The sequence below is a fragment of the Manacus vitellinus genome, unplaced genomic scaffold (assembly GCF_001715985.3).
Source record: "Manacus vitellinus isolate BGI_N305 unplaced genomic scaffold, ASM171598v3 scaffold_1_pilon, whole genome shotgun sequence".
Taxonomy (NCBI): domain Eukaryota; kingdom Metazoa; phylum Chordata; class Aves; order Passeriformes; family Pipridae; genus Manacus; species Manacus vitellinus.
In genome coordinates this window covers 10375445-10398292 of record NW_021939396.1, presented here as the reverse complement: position 1 = coordinate 10398292, position 22848 = coordinate 10375445, and the positions used below count along the sequence as shown (strand labels likewise).

At 44.0% G+C, this 22848-nt stretch overlaps 1 long non-coding RNA gene across 3 annotated transcripts; it reads right to left on the bottom strand.

The window, feature by feature from the left end:
• Positions 1-319: 319 nt before the first annotated feature.
• LOC108640454 lies at positions 320-22756 on the bottom strand. 3 transcript variants are annotated; one of them, XR_001921187.1, is made up of 6 exons: positions 22666-22756; positions 21582-21690; positions 21409-21465; positions 14951-15249; positions 8268-8510; positions 320-865 (listed from the first exon to the last, which is right to left on the bottom strand). It is a non-coding gene; the product is annotated as an uncharacterized LOC108640454 (long non-coding RNA). The 3 variants fall into 3 exon arrangements; XR_001921186.1 differs by lacking the exon at positions 21409-21465 and adding an exon at positions 17165-17278; XR_001921192.1 differs by lacking the exon at positions 21409-21465 and adding an exon at positions 17165-17278 and having other exon boundaries at positions 22214-22728.
• Between the last annotated feature and the right edge of the window lie 92 nt (positions 22757-22848).

Genomic DNA, 22848 nt, shown 5'->3' with positions numbered 1-22848 from the left:
AGCCTGCTGGGCACAGTGGATCTCTTTGCAGGTCTTATGAATGCAGCACTTCCTCCTTACCCAAGCTCTATGAATGATGATTTCCTGGAAAAAAATAAATTAGAAAAAAAAGGAGGAGAGGGCAAGCTGTACTGCTGCAAGCAGCTTTCTCCAAGGAGTGATTTCTTGGCAAAACATCTTCTGAAACTCCAGGCACCACATCCTCACAAAACACTACCACTTATGTAACTGAAACACAAATACCTTTCACCAAAATAAGATTCCCTTTATTTCTCATATAGTTTGGCTGTGGACAGCCTGCCTGTAGATTGTCATTGGAATCAAATCAAAGAGACCTTGCCAATTCTATAGCTAGCAAGGCTCTCTAATGACAGTTTGTCATCAGTAACATTTTGGAAAAGAGAAGGAAGTTTCCTGTTTGGAGACTAGATCAGACACTGACTATTTGTGATTAAAGGTAAGACATTCATTTGAAACCGACTGTAATAGATACAGCTTGTCATGTTTTTTCCCTCTCCCTCTTCAGCACTGACTTGGTGCTGACTTGGCACTGACTCCATCACTGAAGGACTTGGTGACCAGTCTTAATCAGATGCCTCAGCTAAAGCCCCACGTCAGTCCATTTGCAAGCTGGACCTTCAGCAGGACTCATTTGAAAGAAGTCATTGTCTTTTCTTCACTTAGGGGTGCAGTGAAGCCATCACATCTCAGTCTTGTCAATCTTTTAAGACTAAGCATAAAGGTGAACGATAAAGCAGGATGCTGTTGAGGCTTTTGGCTGATCCTGCTGAGTAAGAAGTGCTGGCAGTGGAGCATTACCAGGCTCAGGCTGCCTGTGGGCTCCTTTGCTCTGAAGGGATGAGACCTGTAGGAAGGTAGAGAAAGGTAGAGAAGAACAGGGAGATGTGGTCACCTGAGGGCACAGAAGCTTCTTTCCACGAAGGAGATGGGGGAGGGAAGCTTTGATTCATCTTTCTCCCATATGCCTTCAATTCCCTTTTTTTCCCTCTCTGTTTCTAGTTCCATGGGGAAAACATTGCTATTAAAGAGAAGCTCCAGGGATCTAAAATATACGTAGGGATTCTTTGGAGGAAATCTTGGCTCTAGTGAAGTCAACAGGAGTTTTGAAATCAATTTCAATGGCACCTGAATTTTACCTTGCTGTAATACTGTCCTAAAATGTTTCCAGGACCGTACAAAACACTGCCTGCTCAATGCTGACTTTCTGTCACAGCCGTACAGAGCCTGGTACCCTCCTGTGAAATTCACCATTGTTTTGTGATAAATCACATCCTTCTCTCAAGGGGTAACAACAAATACATACCCCTTAATCATCCTGAGAATGGATCAACAGTTTCATGCATCACTGGGCACCATGGCCAGATCTTTGTAGTTTCAGAGGGAAACTGCTGGAAATCAAATATTACTGCAGAGGTTGTTTGTTTGAGGGACAATTGGAATATTCCAATGATCCAGATTTAGTTATTTTTGGTCCCCCTTTCCATAGGGAGTTGGCAACCTATTTAAATCCAGGGGATCATGACTAGTTATTCAAGTTTTACTCTGCTGGATTTGTGCTGTGTATATTTTGGAAACACTGTCTGCTCTGAGCAGCAGATAGCATGATGCCACAGCCCACATCAGTGAAAAGTTCTTGTGATTATTATTTTTTCCCTCTTCTATTTTCAGTGAAGGCTGTGCTCCATTCTCCCTCTTTCTGTATTGTACTGACAATGTGGAATGCTTTAAAAATGTCATTAAGGAATGTGTTACCCAGTGGTATCTACACTGTGTTTCACTCTCTGTGGTCTTTCCAACAGCAGTGAAGCGCTAAATGTACAATATCATCCTGATGATTGAAAAAGCACAAGCATTTTCTTTCTGGTAAGTGTAACTCTGGGGCTATTGACAACAGGCTTCTAATGTCATGTGCAGAGCCCATGCTTCCTTAAATGCATAGCAATCTTGATGCAATTGGCCTGATTTTCCAAGGTACTTGAACATCTGAGAATCCCAAGTTGATAGTCTTCAACTTCTCAGCAGATGAGACCAGGCATTGTATATTGAAAAGTTAGGTCCAAAGAATCAAACCCAATTTTGTGAAGTCCAGTGACTTTATCCTTTCCTCATCCCCACTTTTGCTTTTCCATTCCTAGGAGGATTCAAACTGATTTCTTCACTTGCACCCTACCTTTCAAAAGCACTTCTGGAACCTTTATTTCGCCATCCCTGAAGGGGCCTGGAATCAGGGAGTGTATCAGCAGCAAGGGGTGACTCAGCAGTGAGAAGCAGTTTTCAGCCAAACCTGCCTCCCACGGCAGTGAGCAGGGAGTGATCAGTGTATGTGTGCAAACACGTTGCTCAGCGTGATGAAATGGCAGCCGGTCCTCGCGCAACATCTTCCTCCACTGCCAGTCTCTCACGTATGCCCACGTAGCACCATCCTCTCAGCAGCCAGGCACCCAGAGAGGATCTTCCCTTCCACTCCTTTCCTAGCTAGCAATAAAAGATCCCTCACCTCTTTCCCATCTCACATCTTGCCTGGCTCTGGCCGATGCCTCCCTGCAGACCTCAGCTACTGTAGGGGAGAGCAGCACCTTGGGAAGCCCCTGGAAGAAAATGGGACTGTAGACTTTTATACATTTTATATTTTATATGAAGATGATGTGATGATGGGAGGTTTCCCTCTGCACTTTTTTACCCCCAAACCCTTCCTCAAGCTGGTTTGGCTGTGTCCTTTGGGACAAGATCACAGTGGGACTGGCTATGCAGGAGCAGGATGCTCAGAGACATTCCCACCTCTACTGTGGACTCACTGCATGAGTCTGTAAGGGCAGATATCTTCTCTGTTCTCTATATTTAAAGGCTAAAGCAACTGTGACCTACTGAGAGTAAAATAACTTAAGAGCGTGGTTAGTGTCTTATTAACATTGCCAGAAAAGGAAGAGAAAAAATAAGCTGGAAAAAAACCTCTTTTGCTTGCTTTATCCCACTGCCATCTAATTCCTGTAACCTCTACCTGTCTCCCTGGCCCTTTGTATATCACTTAGCACAAGCAATACACTTGGTTGTCCCACTGAGAGACAGAATCTGGTGCAATACACAGGGAATCCTGTAGGCAGCTGATAGTTAAGAGCAAATTTCAGTAGAAATACTGGTGAAATACAGAGAAGGTGGATGATGAACCAAAGGCCAGCACAGAGTGGTTCCTGCAGACATCATTACACCTACTTTGGTGTCTTCAGCAAGAGTCAGACTGGGCGTGGAGTCTGGGACATTCTGTAGACCTCAGTCTTCTACTGTTGTTAGCAGTGGTGGAGGAGGATGGTTTTAAGGTCCCTTTCAGGCAGTTTTTGGCCAGAAAAATGTATGCATCCGAGATGCTACAGATGATTAGAATTATTTTTGCTAGCACAGTTTATTATAAAATGTCTTTGGTGATACGGCTGCTCAGTTCTTTGTTCTGCGAGTTACAACATGAAAATAAACCAATTTCTGCAAATACAAATAGAGAAAGGCCAGTTAGTCTCTACTAAATTCCCAATGAGTAGCACCTAAACTGTGGCCTCGAGAAGCTGCAAAGTTTTTGTCAAATAGGGGTAAAATGGTCTAAAGCCTAAAGACTGGCCTCCACTGGTGAGATGCTGGATGCTTTAGTACTCTGCTGTGGTTGTTCCAGATGCTGGATTGCTCCAAGCAGGTGATGTCCTCAGTTCAGTTCCTGGAGTCTGTACAAGATGAGTAGAGCATTTCCAGCTTCTTGTGGCAGGAAGAAATCCTTAATTCAGCAGTTCCACTTCCCTGATTTCCATCACAGCTACTTGCTTCTCACATGCCACTGCTGCTTGGCCATACTGGCCCATTATTGCAAAGATGGCAACTGGTGGTGTAACATTTTCTGCTGTGAGAAACACAGTCCCTTGCCACTTGCATAAAGAAATTCCTACAGCATAAGTCTACGTGTTTTTCCTCTGTGTACATAACCAAAACTATTTTTAGCTATGGTATGGGTCTTTCATAGTTATCTCTGCTTATTTTCAAAGACCTTAACATTTGGCATGTGTCGTATTAGTCCCACTGATTTTGTGTTGCTTTTCATCCCTATTCCCTTCATTCCTTACCTTCCCCCTCAGTGGATCCCAGCCCATGGTCTCCTTCCCAACAGGCACAGGCTGGTTTCAGCATGTCTGCCCCACTCAGATTTAGCTTAGACCCTTCCCCCAACCCAAAATTAATAAACTCTTCTCACAATACTCAGTCACAGTGCTGGTGGCTTATTTCCAGCTCTTAAACTTACAAACCTATTCATAGCTCAAAAGGCTTGAAAAGAGATCATTAAGGGAATAGATTTGTGAATGTAGAACAAAGATCTGATTCTGGGATTTTCTGTAGGCAATTACTTAGTGTAAATAACAATGTTTGACACCTGCTTTCCTCTCCCATTGAAATCTCAAAGCAGTTACATATATGAATCCTTAGCCCGAGTGCTGCAGAGAGAGGAGCTGCCCTTGAGGGTCTTAGACTGACACCATGTTCCTATCTACTAATATTACTTTTCTTTTAAATTCACTGACTTGCTCTTACTCTGTCTATGTCATGCTCCTCCTCACCTCAGAGGCTGAAGCAGGAGTGAATTAGACCTTCAAAGATTCAAATTATATCAAAAATATAGCACTGCAGTCCTAAATGGTGACATTCAATGGAGACCCTGAGCTCCTCACCATATTCTAAGCCATTAAGCATTATCATTCATCTGTAAAATATAGCACAGTTACACACTGATGCAGAGAGATTCTTTTTTTCCCTATTTCTTCATTTCCCTTCACTACTAATTTAATGTGAATATCATTCACATGGTGAGTGTGGGGCTCAGGAGCTCTATCCTAGTCCTGCTTTATAGTGACAACCCAAATACCTTTTTTGTGCAAATTATGTTTTCCTGTTTTTCTTTGGTTCTGAAGAAAAATTGCAAACTTGCAGTTAGTGTTTGAAAACCAGTGCTAAGTTGAAAAGTTCATGCATTCCTCGTGGGAATGCGCTTCAGAATTTCTCTTCTGGATTATGTCTCCACACAGAGAAATCAGGACTCAAGTTAACAGTCTCAAACCCCAAACAGGACTCAAGCTGAGTAGGGAGCCATGTGAGTTTATCATAACTTTTTTATCCTCAAATGTGTATTTTTTTCTATTTCCCTGTCCCCCTTCAGGTCTAAGTGTCACTTTGCTGCTGGTCACAAAAGCTCGGCTCTGTTGTGCGCCGGTTAACTCTTCCGTTCCATTGAGTCAGGCCAGTGTTACAAGGATGATCATGTTGACTTAACCAAGCAAAGCCATCCACCTGCACCTAATACAGCCCAAAGCTGCTGAAAGCACAGCATATTCCTTTCTATTGACTCTTTACTGTGAGCCTTGGCAAAGGTTTCAAAGTCCATTCAGTTTTCCCTGGGCCATCATCAACGTGCGACCAGAGGCCTCATTCCGAAGATTCCTGGCCATGCTCAAGCAGTGCTGTACATTCAGAACTCCTCTATTACACAGATTTTTACATAGATCCCTTGTACCCAGAGGTGTGCCTAAGAGACACACCTCAATGACATTTCCACTAGAAAATAAGGCAAAAATCAGCTCTATTTATGAGGACATTTATAAGGGCATTTTAATCCAAGTCAAAATATTAGGCTTTGGCAATGAGAATTCAAGTGTGTGTTGTTGTTTCTAGGTACCTTCTGGGTGAAGGAGGTAACATAGTGATAAAATGGAGGCACAAGGAATGAGGTAAACGTTGGGGAGAAAATCTGGAATCACAATTCTTTAGGGCACCATGAGGTATGACTTGAGGGCGAGACCAGAATTTTCTCTGTAGACACCAAGTTCATGTCTAAACATTGTCAGTTTCCACAGAGGTTTTCTTCCACTCATATGCAAAGCTTGACCTGGTTGGTCTTCTCACAGCTCATGTAATGAGGTGAATTAAAAACCCTCTTATCCTTATACTCTTTCAGTCTATTTGTGCAGGGCACAGTCACTTTGAAAATACATGGGACTTGACAGAAAGACTTCACTGAGATTCTTTAATATTCTTCCTTGTTGTGTTCACTGGGCTGTGTTTATATGCCTTTATTCTTTAATATTCTTCCTTGTTGTGTTCACTGGGCTGTGTTTATATGCCTTTGTCCACAGCATGTGCACCATCACTTTTTTTTCACCTGAAATATGCCTTCACTTAGACTGAGAATTCAGAGGTTTGTGATATCCTTCTGTGTCTCATCCTCCATCCTTGGCTCAGCTACATCTCCTTTACACCTTAACAGAGACTCATTGGAGTAGAGACCTGTTGGCTCTGTGGAGGTGCCAGATGCTCTAGGGCATAAAAAAATTGTGGCCCAGAACGGGGCCAAGTTGCTGATGAATAGCAGTGGCAAGTCCCAGATCGCTGATGTCTGTCGGGCCTGTTGGTGACTCCCCTGGATACACCTGTGCTAATGAACTGGTGCCACTGCCCACCCTTGGGTCCTGGGGCCAGCTGGCATTGTCTGGCCATTTCCCTACTTTTAGCTTCACTTCCAAAACAAGTTTTCAAACTTCCTACTGTTAGTACTACCTGGTCCAGGTTAACTCCTGAACCTTTGCTTAGGAGAGTGCTGCTTACTCTGGGCCATAATCATGGCCAAGACCACTCCAACGACTTCACAGTGTTCATGTTCCAGTGTTTGAGCCTGCTTTCTGGTACTCTTCATGCCAAACAAATGCTGACTTGCTTTGTGGTTTAGCAATATCTTATTTACAAACATGAAGAATTTTTTTCCCTGCTTGCTTGGTGGTAATTTCTTTTGATGCCCTCATTGTCTCCCAGTTTTCAGTGCACATGTCCCTTGGCAGATCTGCAGCAACACTATGTGCATGTCTACACTACAGTTAAAAAGTGGCAGCAGTATTGTAGAGATACAACAGAAATCTCTGGTTTAAAGGAATCATAAACCATAGCTCAGCACTTCCCTTACTGATTTGCAGCAAGGTAAACCAATCCCTGCTGAATCCCAGGCTGCACATCCAGCTGGTCTTTCTGCAAGATAGACACATCCTATGCCCCAGGCTTCCAGGGTTTGAAGAGCCTGGAAGATCCGGTCCTAAATAGCTCACTAAAGGTCATGAGGAAAATCTGAACAGGATGTGGAAATAGGTCTTCCAATACACAACCCAGCACAACAGCCCCTGGGGCATATTTTTCTCAAATTTAGTAGGTGATGGACCTCATGAGGTGATGGCCTCATGAGATCCCACCTGTAGTACTGCGTCCAGCTCTGGGTCTCCCAACACAAGAAAGACATGGAGCAAGTTCAGAGGAGGGTCACAAAGATGATCGGGGGCTGGAGCACCTCTCCTATGAAGAAAGGCTGGGAGAGTTGGGGTTGTTCATCCTGGAGAAGAGAAGGCTCTGGGGAGACTTTAGATCACCTTTCAGTACCTAAAGGGAGCCTATAAGAAAGCTGAAGAGGGACTTTTTACAAGAGCAGGTAGTGATAGGACAAGGGAAAATTACTTCAAACTGCAGGAGGGGAGATTTAGATTGGATGTCAGGAAAAAATTCTTTACTGTGAGGGTGGTTAGGAATTGAAACAGATTGCCCAGAGTTGTGGATGTCCCACCCCTAGAAGTGTTCAAGGCCATGTTGGATGGGATCCTGAGCAACCTGGTCTAGTGGAAGGTGTCCCTGCCCATGGCAGGAGGGCTTAGAACTGGATGATCTTTAAGGTCCCTTCCAAACCATTCTATGATTCTATTATTATGTCCCTTAAATATTCTTCCCTCCGTAAAAGTACGTGGGAGCAACCTTAGTTTGTATAGGCCAAGGTCATAGCTCCAGAAGCAGTCGGAAAGCAAATCCCAGGGGAAAAGAAGGATCTCCATTGGGTAGAGGGATGCTAATTCTATGGTCCACAGGTCTTAACTGTGTGTTCATATGCTACAACTCAAAGGTGAGTAAAACAACTTGCATGACAATGATATATGTAGGAAGGCTGAAAACATATAATCCCTGTAAAACAGAAAGGGTGAACAAAACACAGAGAAGTAGAAGAAAATGGAGATTTGTCTGCTCAAAGTAGGACCTTGTTAAGGAGAGGTTGATAGGGAAAAGGAGGCACCAGGCAGGAGTAGAGAGAGAGAGCTGGGAGGGCAGCATAGGAAGAGCAATGGAAAAGAGCAAGGAAGGCCAGCTATGCACCGTGTTGTCTGCAGAGAGCTGCTACAGAAGGAAGTCCAGCTAACCTTTGCCAACTCTACTCTGGCAGATAGGTACTCCATGTGAAGATGAGACGTAGCACACGTGGCTCCAGACACAAGAGCATCCTCTGCACCATCTGTGGGGGGACTCTCCAGCATCCACAGGGAACAGACACACTCAAGAGCAAATCAGGTCTCATTAGGGACAGCTCTGGTGAGTCCTGGAGCAGATCCTGGCAGGTGCTTATCACATTCAGGATGTGGTGGTTCAATATGCATGTATTAACACTGGGGAAAAATTAGGGTAAGGTTAGAGTAAGGCAATCACTTTCTTAGTAATATTGAGTTCACACATCTCCCCACTTACTAAAGCAGCAATATTTTAAAACAACCTTTTTATTTTCCACCATGCTTGGATCCTGAGGTCTTATTTCTGCTGTCACATCCAGTCTGCTGGGAGAGGCAGGTTCTGTATCATAGTCTGTGGTATGATTTTCTGTTTGTTCTTTTGAATGACTTTGCCCAAAGGGGTGATAATAAAAAAATGTGAAAGCTGGTGTCAAAATAATTTCTTTGAGCCTGGAATACACACTTTTTTCATTATTCTTGACATTCTCTTTTATTTGTCTTTTTTCTCCTCTCCACTTACGTTCAGTATTAAAGCAAAGTAAAACACATAGTACAGATAATTCTGCTTTCAGATTTTTTGGTTAGCATTGGCCCGCTCTCAAGTGGATATGTGGGACTTCTGAACATTGCATATGGTCTTTATATTCCTGTGATTTATGAAGACACATGATTTTCCATTCACAAGTGCACAAGAGCATGGTCATATGACTCCTGCTATTGGGAGTCCTCCTGCTATTTAGCCAGAGCCAACAGCTACAGAAGCATCCCAGAAGCAATTTATTCCAGCAGCAAACTTAAAAATAAAAAGAAATGCTCGATATTGTCATACAGATTATCCAAAACAGATCTTATTGGGTCCTTCCATTCTGCTGGCCAAGTGGGTGATGCTTCCAAGAGAAGGGGAGCTAACCCATTGCTTCATGCTTGTTATTCATTTGGGTGGAAAACTGGGATTTGGAAGGGCTTTAGGAACAGACCCTCCCTCCCTCTGATATTTAGGAGGATGTCAGGGATGTCTGGTGTTTTCTTGGTACATGATGTGGTGAAGAAAGAAAGAGGGCCCTGTTGCTGTAAGGCTGCTTACGTGTCGGGTATTCACTGACCCTGTAACATGGTCTATAAGGAAGTGCCAGTGTTAATGCTCCCACTCCATCTGTGTGGCTCTTGGATGTCCTCAGTGCGTAGGGAGCAGGAGCCAAATGGCAGCTAAGCAAGGTTGGAAAGGATCAAGAACAGATGATGTTGTTCCAGAGATAATCCTCAAATAAGGTTGTTTTAGGCAGAGAACTAGTCTTGTGGTGATACCATATTGACACCCAACCGCTGGCACAGGGGTTTCTCCACCTCTCAGCCCTCTTCAGCTTTTTCCAAATTGTTTCCTCCCTACTTCAAATTTTCTGTTTTAAAGCCAGCTGTGAGGCACCTGGTCTGCTTCTAAACACACTCACAGGTATTTCATACATTTAACAAAAGCAGAGGGCTGATTTTTGAACGAATGCCATCGTTTTGACATTTGCATTTGAGAAATAGCATCTCCAAACCTGTATGTCAGGGATGACATCTCAGGATCAGATGTGGTTTGGCTGGAACCACGGCATTGTTCCTGGGCATGGCTGCTTCTCCCAAAGGCAGAGCAGGGTAAGGATTTGTGCTCTCAGTCTAAATAAAACATAAGCTGACATATTTTCACTCTTTAGTATAGACAGTTCAGCAGCTCTTTAAGCAATATATTAGATGATGTACTGACATGGAGGACACAGTGGTACAGCTCCCACATCAAAGACAATGAAAAAGGTGGGAAAATGACAGATGTGGGGTTCTTCAATCCACCTATGTCTTTAACACCTACAGCTGAAAAATGGTTCAAATGAAAATTATTGTTCAGTCTGGGTTCCTGGTAGACCATAGTGCCACAAAGCTTGTAAAAATGAATTGGATGCCACAGTCAATTGGTCTTAGCTACTGAAGTCACTGGAAAAATAGGATTTGCCTCGCGGCTGAAACAAGGGGTTGGGAATCTGCTGGCATCTGTTAGTCTCCACCACTGATTTGAAATGGTGGCTTGGGGCAAGGCTTTGTTTTCCTTGTTGTTCTCCTGCCTCCACCAGACAGTATTTCCAGCCTTGCAGAAGTGCTGGTGCTGGGAAATCAGCAAGGTGTACTGAGAGCCTGGCACAACATGAACCCTGCTGCAAATTCCAGGGACTGTTCACTGCAAGGACATGGGTTAAGTAAATGTGCTGGTTTTTTTCATTGTGGCTGTTTCTATCTGTCAGCAGCAGTGGGAACACAGCAGTGAATGCATCATCACTGTTCTCTAATGCAATGGAGGAGCTGGACCACAGGCTGAGCATGGGAGGTTTCTGAAGGTGGGGTGCACAATTGGTTTTTACATGGAGACATACAATATTTTCCTAGCATGGGTGATGCACACAACGTGAACAGTTCAGAGAATTACTTTGAGCAGACACACTTTGCAAATAATGTTTGTTTTGTTTCGAAATGAATATGAAACGATTGAAAAGCACGAAGGTATTGGCAGTGCCACAATGAGAATATTATAAATGCACTCACACGTGAGGTGTTGACTGAGTTCACACACCAGGGCACCTCTGAAGCTCAAATTTGTGAAAGAAAAAAGAGAGCTATGTCTTCAGATCCTGCAGTTTTTCAATGGGTTTTGAGTGCCCAGGACCTTTCACCACTTAAAAACACATAACACTTGATATTTGGATTTAATAAAAAAATGGGCATTGATGCACTTTCTTCAGTTTGATTTAGTGGTTCCTGGATTGGGCTGCAGAGTCAAGGAGATGCTGTCACTGAAAGTCAAATGTTGATGTTGGTGGATGCAGGGTGGCTGTGGCCTGTCTGGCTCCCAAACGGTGGGGCCGGCAGGAGTGGCCAGGGATGGATTGCACCAGAGCAAGGGATCAGGCGTGCTCCAGAGGAGAATAAATCAGCCACCTGTAATTAGGCTGTCAGGAGGAAGACTGTTTCCCCATTACACAGCACACCATTTATTTTTTTACAGAGTTTGTGTTGTTTAGGTTCTTTCTCAATGTACAGAATTTCATTATTTTTTTTTTGTTCTCAAATCCAGTCCTGTAGTTCACCAGACAATTCCTCCCAGCAGGTACTTCTGATTAATAGAAAGTGCTGTGAGGTCTCTTCAGGACACAAGTATGACTAACTCTGCAGCAAGTATCTCCAGCATAGATCAAGCAATGAGATTCAACCGAAGGACCTAGAAGCAGGTTCTGACCTCCTTTACACCAGCTGGAGTCTCAAGTAACTCCAGGAGCTTCAAAGGCTTTATCTGTCTTGTTTTAGTATAAATAGTCCAAAATCTAAGGTGACCTCCCTGCTGTCAGCAGCAGCAATTGTTTCATATGGGCAAGGGTGGATCCTAGCCCAGCTGGGTTTGGGATGATCTCTGTTTTTTACACCACTCTGGCAAACAAGGTTCAATTTGGAGAACACTGGGCCACTTTGAGTTGTGCCTTACCATAAGATCAGCTTTTTAAGAATGCAAAATATGAGGTTTTCCTAGGTGGGCTGCCATCTCACCTCTCAGTACGGTGAGTCAGAAATAGGACCTGATCCATCCCTTGCTGGCACACAGGTGGAGGGACTGGTAACTGAGATCATTGGATAGAAATGGCCTGAATTCTGCCCTTCTTCAGCTCTTAACAGAAACAGTGACTTGGATAAAGGAGGAAGAGGAGGAGAGCAACTAGAGGGAAGAGTTAATGAATAAATTTGGGTAATTTCAGTATATAATTTAGGGTTTATTACCATTATTATATATATTTTGGATTGGACACACACTACTCAGATCCTCACTACTGCAGTCTGGAAATATGAGGAGCTATCTTGACACATTAGAGAGGGACACAGCTATATTGCTGCATTATTTTTTAGAACAAATGTGACCTGTTTTCTTTCTTGCCAACATCGCCTTCAGGAAGACATTGGCCATCCCTGGGTTTTACATTACCTGCAGAATGAGTCTCATTTTCCACCCCAAGCCTTACATGGCAGGATGTGATTGTCAGACACTGCTCTACTTGCTCCCTGCACATGCTCTGACAGCACTGACATGTTTATTATGATTAATAAACATTATTATTCATAGCACAGTGGCAGCTAGAGATTCTAATTATGCATTAGAGCCCTGTTACTCTAGGCCTGATAGAAACTCATAGGAAGAAGCAGTAATTTAAATAGACAAAGAATGTTATTACTGTTTTACAGGTGAGACCCAGAGAGATTTGAGAATTCATCCCATGCCTCACAGGAAGCTTTGCAGAATCAAAAGCTAAACCTATATCCCCCAAGCTCCAACCTCTAATTTTACTGATACAAAAATGCAGAAGGAAAGCCACTTGCATACAGTCAAGTGCATCACAGGATATACACTCATTCTCTCAGCCCCATAGAGCTGAAGCACTTCGGGGTTTTTTTTGTTTGTTTTGTTTCTGTATTTCCCTTTCCTGATGATTAATTCTTCTTTTCTTTTTTGACTTACAGTTTATGAGTCACTGTTGTACAGAGAAACTTCTCATTCAAAACAAATGGAGCTCAATTTTAATCAGGAAATCAAACCATTTCTTTTTCTTTTTATTCTTTCTCTCACTTTTTTTATATCAAAGCAGTACCAGATTGGGCCCTACAAAAAAACCCCCAAGTTCCATGTGGACTAACATTTGATTGCCTTTTACTGCACCCAGTACCAGTTTATTTCCACAGATGCTAGTGTGGAGCATTTTAACACCTTTCTACTGCTGGATTTCCTCATCTTGCTGGCAGTGGGTTTAATCTGGTACTGCCCAGGACATTTGGCATGATCATATACAAATACCTCAGTAAGTTCTCTCTGGTTCATTTAAGCATGAAGTGATGTCTTCATGATCTCTGCTGCAAAAACTCGATTGAGATTCAAATCTGTCTTGAAAACTGTTGTTTTCCTGTCCTGTTGTTCCTGAGAAATTTGCTGACCACTGTGACCTGCTGGGGGAGCAGCTCGAGAGCCACCTCTGTATTCTGGCCTATGTCTGACCATGACTGTGCCATCCTGTTTTTCCCCATTTATCCCTGTGCTTGAACTTATATTTTCAGCCTCCTTAGTGCAGGTGGTTTACTTTCTAACAGAAATTACCTTGCTGTTGTGCCTTGTGTGAAGAATGAAATGGGGAAGGGTTATTTTCATATCAGCATTTGCTTTCCCCCTTCTCTTAGCTGCCATGCTTCATTTCATGTTATCCTCAGCCAAACAGGTGCAATTACAACTTGCCAGTCTACACCATGCTATGGGTCCTGTCCCAAATACCTCTAGGCTACAGCCTCTATAAAACCTTTGGCAGACCTGTGGGCCAGATGGGGACATTCAAGCACTCAGCACATAACCTGGGACTGTTCCTAGTGACATTTCCATGGATGGAGAGAAGTCATCTCTTCTTCCTCCAGAGGGGCAGTATCTTTAGGATACCAAATGCAAGTACAGACAACGGCTCGAGATAAAACAATGTGCAGTTATTAATGTTCCCACACAAAAAAGCTTACAGTACTGACTCCCTCTGCAAAGATGACCATTCAGCACACAGAGGTGACTTTCTGGCACTGCTGGTCCCCCAGCCCACATATCACTTGGTGTGGATACCTTTTAGAGGTTATAAATACATGGGTGCCAAGGCACTGCCAATTCGGTCAAGGACATGGACTTGTGGGTCGTTTTGTCTCCTGGTGTACTGCAAACCAGAACAGCAAAGTGCTTTCCTCATTATGATGTTAATTTTTGCAAGGGAGGTAAAACAAAGCAAACTTTTCCTAAAGGAAAGAGCAGGTGGGAAAAATCTCCAGGCATGCTGCATTTTGAGTAAAAAGAAGGCATCATGAATGGCTGGATTTGAAAGCAAAACCCAAATTTGATTTAGTCTTCTCTCTCCTATTCCCTTTATTTAAGGACAACAGCTGACTGCCTTTCCACTGTATTTCAGAGGATGCCTCAAATGCATATTTCAACACCAGGCATCTGCTCCTTCCCAAACACTGAACAGCCACAGTGCTTCATAACACCGTTTATAGCTGTGAAGTTCAGGGGCACTAAGCATCCAACCCAAAAAGACTTCCAGGTGGATATTCAAGTATAGAGGCACTTGAAAATATGTGATGCCTTGAAGACAAGGGACTTTTTGTTTTCTTTGGAGAAACAAGACTGTTTAACTCTTCCTGATCAGTACTGAGCATATCAAACATCCATGGATTTAACCACAGATGCCAAGTAGCATCTGGAGAGTACATTGGCTGTGAAGCAGCATGTTCAATAACACTGTTGAAAGACTTGGAGCCTGCTCATCTGTCCCTCGAGGACCCGCTGGACAGAGAGCTTGACATTCTTCTTGCACTTTCCACCTCTCTTGGGCACGATAGACTCGTCTCCTCCTGAGAGCAAGAGTCGAGGTTCTTGGTGGACCATCCACTGCGTACACACAAGGAAGGGAGCTCTTGTGCCATTGCCCCTCCAGCTTCCTCATGAATATACATTGATAGACTGTAAGGAAAAACTGAGCTTACAAACCCCGGGCTGTTTGATTTACCTTGACAACAGTTGCGTTGCAGTTCCTGTATCTTCGTGGTTTTGCTTTCTCTGTGCTTTGGCATTTTAAACCAGTGGCTGATGTCAAAACAGAGTTGGGCTTTCCCGAATTTTCCACTTTTGATGGCAATCTTGTCAGACTTCTCAAACCACAAAGATGTATGGGTGGTGAGGGAGTTCTCTGAATGGCCAGACACTGCAGGGAGCGGCGCTGACTGTTCATTTATGTGTCACTCTGAGTCACTTGCTGAACCCATTGACAGAGATGGGAAACCACAGTGCTTGTCAAGGTACAATGTTCTGAATGAAACAAAAAAAAAACCCACTTCGGATTCACAAATATCAAAACCTCTGGGGAGAAAACATTGTTATTTGAAGTGAACAATTATAAAAAGCAAGCTCCACTGGATCAAGGAGTCTGCTGGAGAGTAAAGCTGAAACATGGTGCCAGATCCCTTAAAACACTAAATGAGGAGTTCACCAATTAGCAATGTATGTGAATAGCTCTCTGACCTGAGTTCAGTTTACGCAGCACACATTATCTGATGGCTTGGAAGTGAGAGGGAAGTTGTTCCCAAGAGGCAGAGGGTCACTGTGATCCAATGTCTGCATTTGCAAAGCCAAGACTTGTTACTCATCCCTTAAGTGCCTATTTTAAATAGTATTATTTTTAAAAGTAGTCACAAGACAGATTTGTAAAGCAATTCCTTGTACAAAACCATCGGTTCCAAGACTAGTACCCAAGTAGCATTTTCACATTGTAAATATAGTCTGTTCATTTCAGATTCTCCCTGTGGTAAATAATGGATTAAGTAATGAAAATCATATTATAATGACAATGACATGAGGCTTTAATGAGACCAGAGCTAGGAAAACTAAGCCAATTTTCTGTTCTCCTCAGAAATCAGGCTAAGGTTTATCATTAACATATCATGATCAGCTTTAATTAGGTAATTAGTGACAGTAGCAAGATAATAGCAAGGTGCTTGGCAATGTTATTCTAGCCAGTGTGCAGACACATCACAAAAACCTGACCTTCGTTTAGAAAAGTTTACAACTCAAGAGAGAAGACTAGAACAGAAAGTCTGCAGCTGCCAACCTTGGGAGCACCCTACCTTGGGAGCTGCCAACCTTGGGAGCACCCCACCTACAGGGTGATGACAGGGTGGACTCCTCCCTACCCTTTCTGTTGAAGCCGAACCCTACACAAAGAAAGACCAAAGAGGTCTCTCACTGGTAAAGAGCCTCTGGCATTCCCACCAGGAAGAGCAAGCCCCAACTTCTGTTCCTCACTCCTGGTGTTATTTATATATTTACTACCATGAAGTGGGATCGGAGAAGTTCCCTGTTGCAAGGATCAGCCAGCACTCCTCATTCCCCGCCCTGGAAGAGCCCAGATGACATGCTACAGAGGCAGGGTCTCTTTTGCTTGCCTTCTCTTGCAGATCCACTCCTTTTTGCACAACAGACCAGCTACAATTAGGGAAGTATAGAGAACATTTCCTTCTCTCACTGACCTCCAGCAAACCTGTGAAGATGCTCATGTAGAAAGGGAAGCAGTGGCTTTGAAATCTCTCAGGTTGAGGGCATGAAACTTATGTCTTGCCGTTTCTGGGCAAGTACTTGAACTAGCAGATTTTTATACAAAAAGAGGGAGTTACCCATTCCAGATATAGTCAGGAAGAAAAGAAATGCTAACTGGTAATCTGTCCCCAAGGGCAGGATTATGGTTATGTGTGAGAGTTCTCTGCAAATCCCTAGCCTGGATGATTGCCCTTGCCACGTCCTGACTGTGTGCCCAGGGAACACCAAGGTGTGCAGCAACCTCCCACTCTCCTCTACTCTCTGGATGTATGGTTTTGAAGTCATGACCCACCCCAGCCAGGTCCTGGTTTGGCTGTATGAAGGACTATAAGGTGAACTGTGATTCATCAGTGTTCTGCACTACTAGATGCCCCAAGGTACAAGCTGACACCTAATCTGGGCTTTCAAATGAATACCTAAGTCAGAGAGAAAGGTGGCATTTCCAGGATTGACTCCTTTTTCACATTTCAGTCTGTCTGAGCAATGTCCTCTCAGCACCTCGATGCTGTGGGCCCCATTCTGGGGTGCCAGTCTCCTCGTTGTGGCAGTGCCATAGGTGCCTTAGCCCTTGTCGTGCTGAGGGCCATCTGGCTGCCATTCTGTAGCCTGCCTTTCACTTGCACATTTGTACCTTTTCTCCTAAGCTGCCATAAGAGTGTTTTCCAGCTCTTCTGGGACAGCTGTTTTCCTCTGTTGTCAGTTGTTCTCGCATTGTTCTCATGCTGTTATTCTTATGGCTTTGGTCCTGCAAATTTGATACTGTTGTTAAGGTGTGTTCCCAAGGAGAGCAACCGCCACTGGGGTGAGAATCATGCCCACCCTTTATATTCCCATTGGTGGTAGCTGTCAGTGACTGGACCCAAAAATACACAGATTAACAACCAGCAGGCATGCAACACCCACTCTGGTCCAAGTGTTCTCCCAACAGCATTGCAACCGGGAACAAAGCACAAATTCCCCCAAAACAGTTCCCGATAAAAACTGTTTGGTTATTGTAGGACATTGTAATGTGGGGACCCTCCTACATGGAAAAGACACCCAAGCAGGGGGCCTCATTACTTGTTTTCCCAGCTGGCTGCTCAGAAAATTTTCCTTTTTCTTTATCTCTCTCTCTACTTCAACACTTGTGCCTTGCTGTCACTGATAGGCTGATAACAGCAAGGGCTGTTTGATAAGATGACTGCAAATGGCTCCTTAACTCAGGATGTGGTTATGACTGTATCTGAGAAAACTCATACATCCAGGCACTTGTCTTCACAGTTCATCATTCTTTCAACCAGCTGATTGAGAAATGTACTGAGCTCTTCCAAGAAAAGAACTCATGAGATGTTCAGCTCAACTTAAGATCAGGCCTTTAAAAGAATTTATTATAAAAAAGACCATCAGCATCACCAGTTCTACAGTGATGGCCTGTGTTAAGATTTCATGATGTTACAGAAGTGTGGATCTGCTTCTTTGACGCAAACAATGATGTCAGTTCATGACTGATGAATTTTTTTTTAATCGCCTTTATCTTTAGATCCACCCAGTAATTAAGACTTGGAAAGGGACTGTACCTATATGTTTGCATGCAAAAGATGATGCTCTGCGTGGAGTAACTGATTATATTAGCAGTTTCAATTCTGACTGAAGAGTTCCTTGGTCCTGCCAAAACTTAGGAGTCAATCCAGCTAAGAAAGATATGATTTGGTTGTATCTTTTCCAACTGCTGTAGGAGATTGACTTCAGCCAGAGTCCAAACCAGGACAAACTGAGACAAAGCACTGGGAACACACAGATAGAGAAGGCTCAAACTGAGAGAGCCCAACTTCCCAGCATCCTGGACAGCAGCCATGAGAGGTTTATTACTGTGATGATACATGAGATAGAAGGAAAGATGACTAACAAGCCTTTTGCTTGAAGTTGTGGCTGAGTGTCTCATAACCAGAAACACTCAACCGCCTTTAGGCAAAACCTTCCATCAGTCCCAAAGAGCAGACTGTTCACTGAGTGAGTAAGCCGGGACACAGAGATTTCCCAAATCACTTGCCACTGCTGATTTCCACCCCTGGTGCTCTGAGCTCTAGCACACAGCTCGCAGTGCCCTGGCTCCAGATCAGTGTTGGCTCGACGATGTTTAACATAACTCACACATTACACATTGTCTAGGGTTCGGCTGTCATGGCTATAAACAGCAAAATAAGTCAAGATAAGAGATTACCCAGATTACTGGCAGCAGTAGAAGCCATAGAGGAACATTGGCAAGGCTGCTTTTGCTATCTGGAAGAAAGCTGAGTAGAGAGGAAAACAAGGCTCTGCTCGTACTGGGGGCACAGTCCTTGGCATCCTGCTAGGAGAGCAGGATACAGGCTGCCCTCACCCAGGATTTATGACCAGCCACCCTGTCAGCTCAGTAAGGCTCTGTACCACATTAGGGCATCTCCCCAAGCACAACATTTGCCGATGGCATGGCCCTGCTAAAGGTTCAGACATGCAATGGAGTCACTAAAGCCTAAGAAGGCTCCACATAGCACTGGGGACCTTCTGCTCCATCATATGCTTACCCTGAGCTGGAGGCAAAAGGGTTATACACCAACACCCTCCACAGCTCCTATTTGCAACAGGTCAACCCTCGTTAGAAAGGGGTCAGGGTCATTTCAGAATGGGAGCCCATGGGTGCCCAGAGCAGTAGTGGGTGTCCATGACAGCTGAGCTGTTCATGGATGCACTCTCACTCCTTTGAGAATAGCAAGGAGAGCACATTCATCCAACCCTCTTTCACTGAGGCTTAACATAATGTGTTTCACCCCTCAGCTGCCGAAGGCAAAGTGTGTGAATCAGTCAGATATTGCAGCACAGTTGACATGTAGGAACTCAGCCATGTGTCTCAGCCCTCTGGGCTAACTATTGTCACAGTGTCCTTCCTCCTGCATTTATCTTGGCCTGTTTATGACCCTGTATGTTTGGGTCACAGCAGATTTATTTTGTGCCTTCCCTTGGCAGGGGACAGGTTCCCACTTCATTTTTGCCATGCATTTTTCCCTTTTCTGAGCTGCTGTGGTTTAGACTCTTTTCCTTCCATGCATGGGGGTAATTTGCTGAGCTTCAGAAATATTTTTTATGGTTTCACTGAAACACCCCATTTCTGAGCCTTTCTATTAATATTCAGACATGTTCCTCTATTGCTCACCATGCAAGTAATAAAGCTCTTTCCATAGGAAAGCAAACAAACAGCTTAGCACTAAAATCTGTTTAAAACAGATAAAGTTTAAAGCCTTACATAAAAAGTGGGTCTGATTTTTGCAGTCCTCATTGTACTCAGCGGAGCATTTTGTCATTATAACTTTGGACTACAGCAAAAGAACCTTGCAATAAAAGGCTGCCATAAATTGACCTTTTGTTGCAAATTCTGCCATTCAAGCATAAAGCAGCAAGAAAGGCTACATAAGCTGTGTTAAAAGTAGGTCACTGTACATCCACTGTTACCACGGCTGGTCCTGGCTGCTAACCGGGTCTCTTGGTTGGAGCAGCGATAATGCACACAGGCGAGATGGTGAACTCATCACACCACTTCATACAGCGTAGAAAGGCCCAGTGGTGTTGGGGGGGTGGTTGAAAGACTTGTTCCTGGGTAGGGCAGGACTCCTGTGGACCATCTATAGAGCTGCTTTCTGAAAAATGGGGAATCCTGGTAGCAGAGAGCCTGGTGGTTGGTACTGCCACCCCTGGTACTGCAGAAGTGACACCGGGAGCTGGTGGGAAGCTCTACTGGTAATACTACAGCTCTAGATGCAGCAACAAAACTGCAGGTCTGCACTGCCTGGCCTAGCCAAGCCTCTCTCTCTCCCCACCGTGCTCACATCCAGAGGTGGGACAATGCGACCTGCGTGAATCTCCCTGCCATGGTGGTGGTCTTTTCCTCTAGCCCAGGGCATCTTTCCTTTCCCCAGCAAAGTCTGTTATGCTCTGGCACGTACCAGGTGTAGGGAAACAGAAGGGGATGAAGAAATGACTGCTCTGGGGGTCTCATCTCTTCCAGTCTCATTGGTTTAGTCTCCACCATCACATAAGGTCATCCAGACCACCGTAATATTAGCTCACTGTAAGCTATAGAGCAGAGAAAAAAAGACTTTTACCTCTTCCACAACTGTCTGAACTGTCATTGATTCTTCACTGTTGGTCCTCTGAAACGTTCAAGTGGTCTCAGTCTCTGCAGCTCCAGGAAAGTCCAAGTTAAAACAACAGCTGTGGCTTAACTCACCCTGTCCCCTTCCAGGGCTACATACTCTGCATGATGCCTGTTAGAGGATCCCTGGGATTTTCCAGCATTGTCAACATCACTAAAGAGAAAGTTGAATCCAAGACTCCAAGAGTCAACAGGTCCTTTCTCTATTAACTCCTCTGGGTTGGCTACAGACATTACCTCAGAAAACCACCATACTCCAGGAAAATGCATAAGTGCACAGAGCTCTAAAATTCACTCTGAATTTGAGTGAACAAAGCTCAGGGTCAAATGTTTCCTTGACTCAGACCCTAACCAGCATACTACAGATGGTAGGAACCGAGTGAGTCGTAGTGACTCCTCAAGAGAACAATTATAACATCCGTATTTCCCCTGACTATCCAAACCTGTCTGACTCAGCTGCACTAACTGGTCCAAAACAAGACTGTGTTCAAGATCCAAGCTTGTCCTGGAGATTGACAGCAGACCCTGGCAGGTGATGGAGAGCAAGAGCACTTCCCCAGAACAATTCTACCTTGTCCTCAGCTCAAGGATTTCCTGTTAAATCTTTTACTCAGCATCAGGAAGGAGACTTCATTTACTATCCTTGACATACAATGACATGATAGACTGAAGAGAAATTGTTCTCCTTTATATCTCTATTATAGACTTACATAGTGAAATAATACATAGCCTTTGATCTTGTTCTGTGTTCTGTATCATCTTTGCAGCTGATTGAAAAAAAACCCAAAATATAAGATGATTTGATTTAAAGAGATTCAAAGTAACAGACTAGCTAGATTTTATGATTTGTACTGAATTGTTTATTGCACAATAAATAACTTACCTGTTTTAATAGACAATCTGTCCACCCATCCTCTTCCATGGGCTGCTGTTCAAAAGGGCTTAAACACCATCAGAGGAGAGAAGAAGCAATGGGAGCAAGATGCTGATGCCTGGTCATCAGAGGAAGAAACAAAATGTGGAATTTGTTTGAGGTTTTTTTAATCGCAACCCTGATAGATATTAAGCAGGAAGGTTCTTCCCAATATTCCTGTGACAGTTCTGAGTGGTCCAAAATTGATGTGTGTTTCCCTATACTGAATAAACACAGCCTAGGCAGAATGGGTGCCCTTTCTGCCACAGAGACAGAACATCACAACTTGTGAGGGTCACTGTAAGGCAAGGAAAACCTGGTCTGACTGGCTTATCTGACATAGAAGGTGTTGCACTTAACGTGCATTTTCGACTAGTTTTGAAGGACCTGCACCAAAATACATTAAATACACTTCTAGATATTATATACTGAAAGGTCTGTGGCCTGTATGGCCCAGAAGATCCAAACCTAAACACAGACTGATTAGAACAATGCTCAGCATATGAGCGCCAAACTTTTTAACTCCCCCTGAAACAGAGCTCACAGAATTTCTGTTATCTTTGTAAGCCAGACTTTCTGAAGAGTTTATGCAGTCAAATTACCTGTGTGTTCACAGATGTATAAATGCACAGGTGTGCCCACTCCACAGAATCACAGAACGGTTGAGCATTTTTGGGACCATCTGGTCCAATCCTCGGTCAAAGCAGGGGCAAATAAAGGAGTTTCCTCAGGGCTGCATCCAGTCAGGTTTCTAATAGTTCCAAGGACGGAGATTCTACAACCTCTCTGGGCAACTTGCTCCAGTGTTTGACCACTGAACTGTAAAAAAGTTATTTCTTTTGTTCACACAGAATTTCCTACATTTCTGTTTATGGCCATTGCCTCTGGTGGTGTCACTGGGCACCACCACCGAGAAGGGTCTGGCCCATCTTCCTTACTCCCCTCTCCCCTCCAGTCAGATATTTATAAACACTGATAAGGTCCTCTTCAGCCTTCTCTTCTCCAGGCTGAATAAGCCCAACTCTCAGCCTCTGCTTATACGGCCCTGAATCACCTTTGTGACCTTTTGCATGACTCAGTGCAGCAGGTCCATGTCTCTCATGTGCTGGGGAGCCCAGCACTGGGCACAGCACTCCAGATGTGTCTCACCAGGGCTGAGCAGAGGGGCAGGATCACCTCTCCTGACCTGCTGGCAACGCATGATGCATGATGCATGATGCAGACCGGGAGGTTGGTG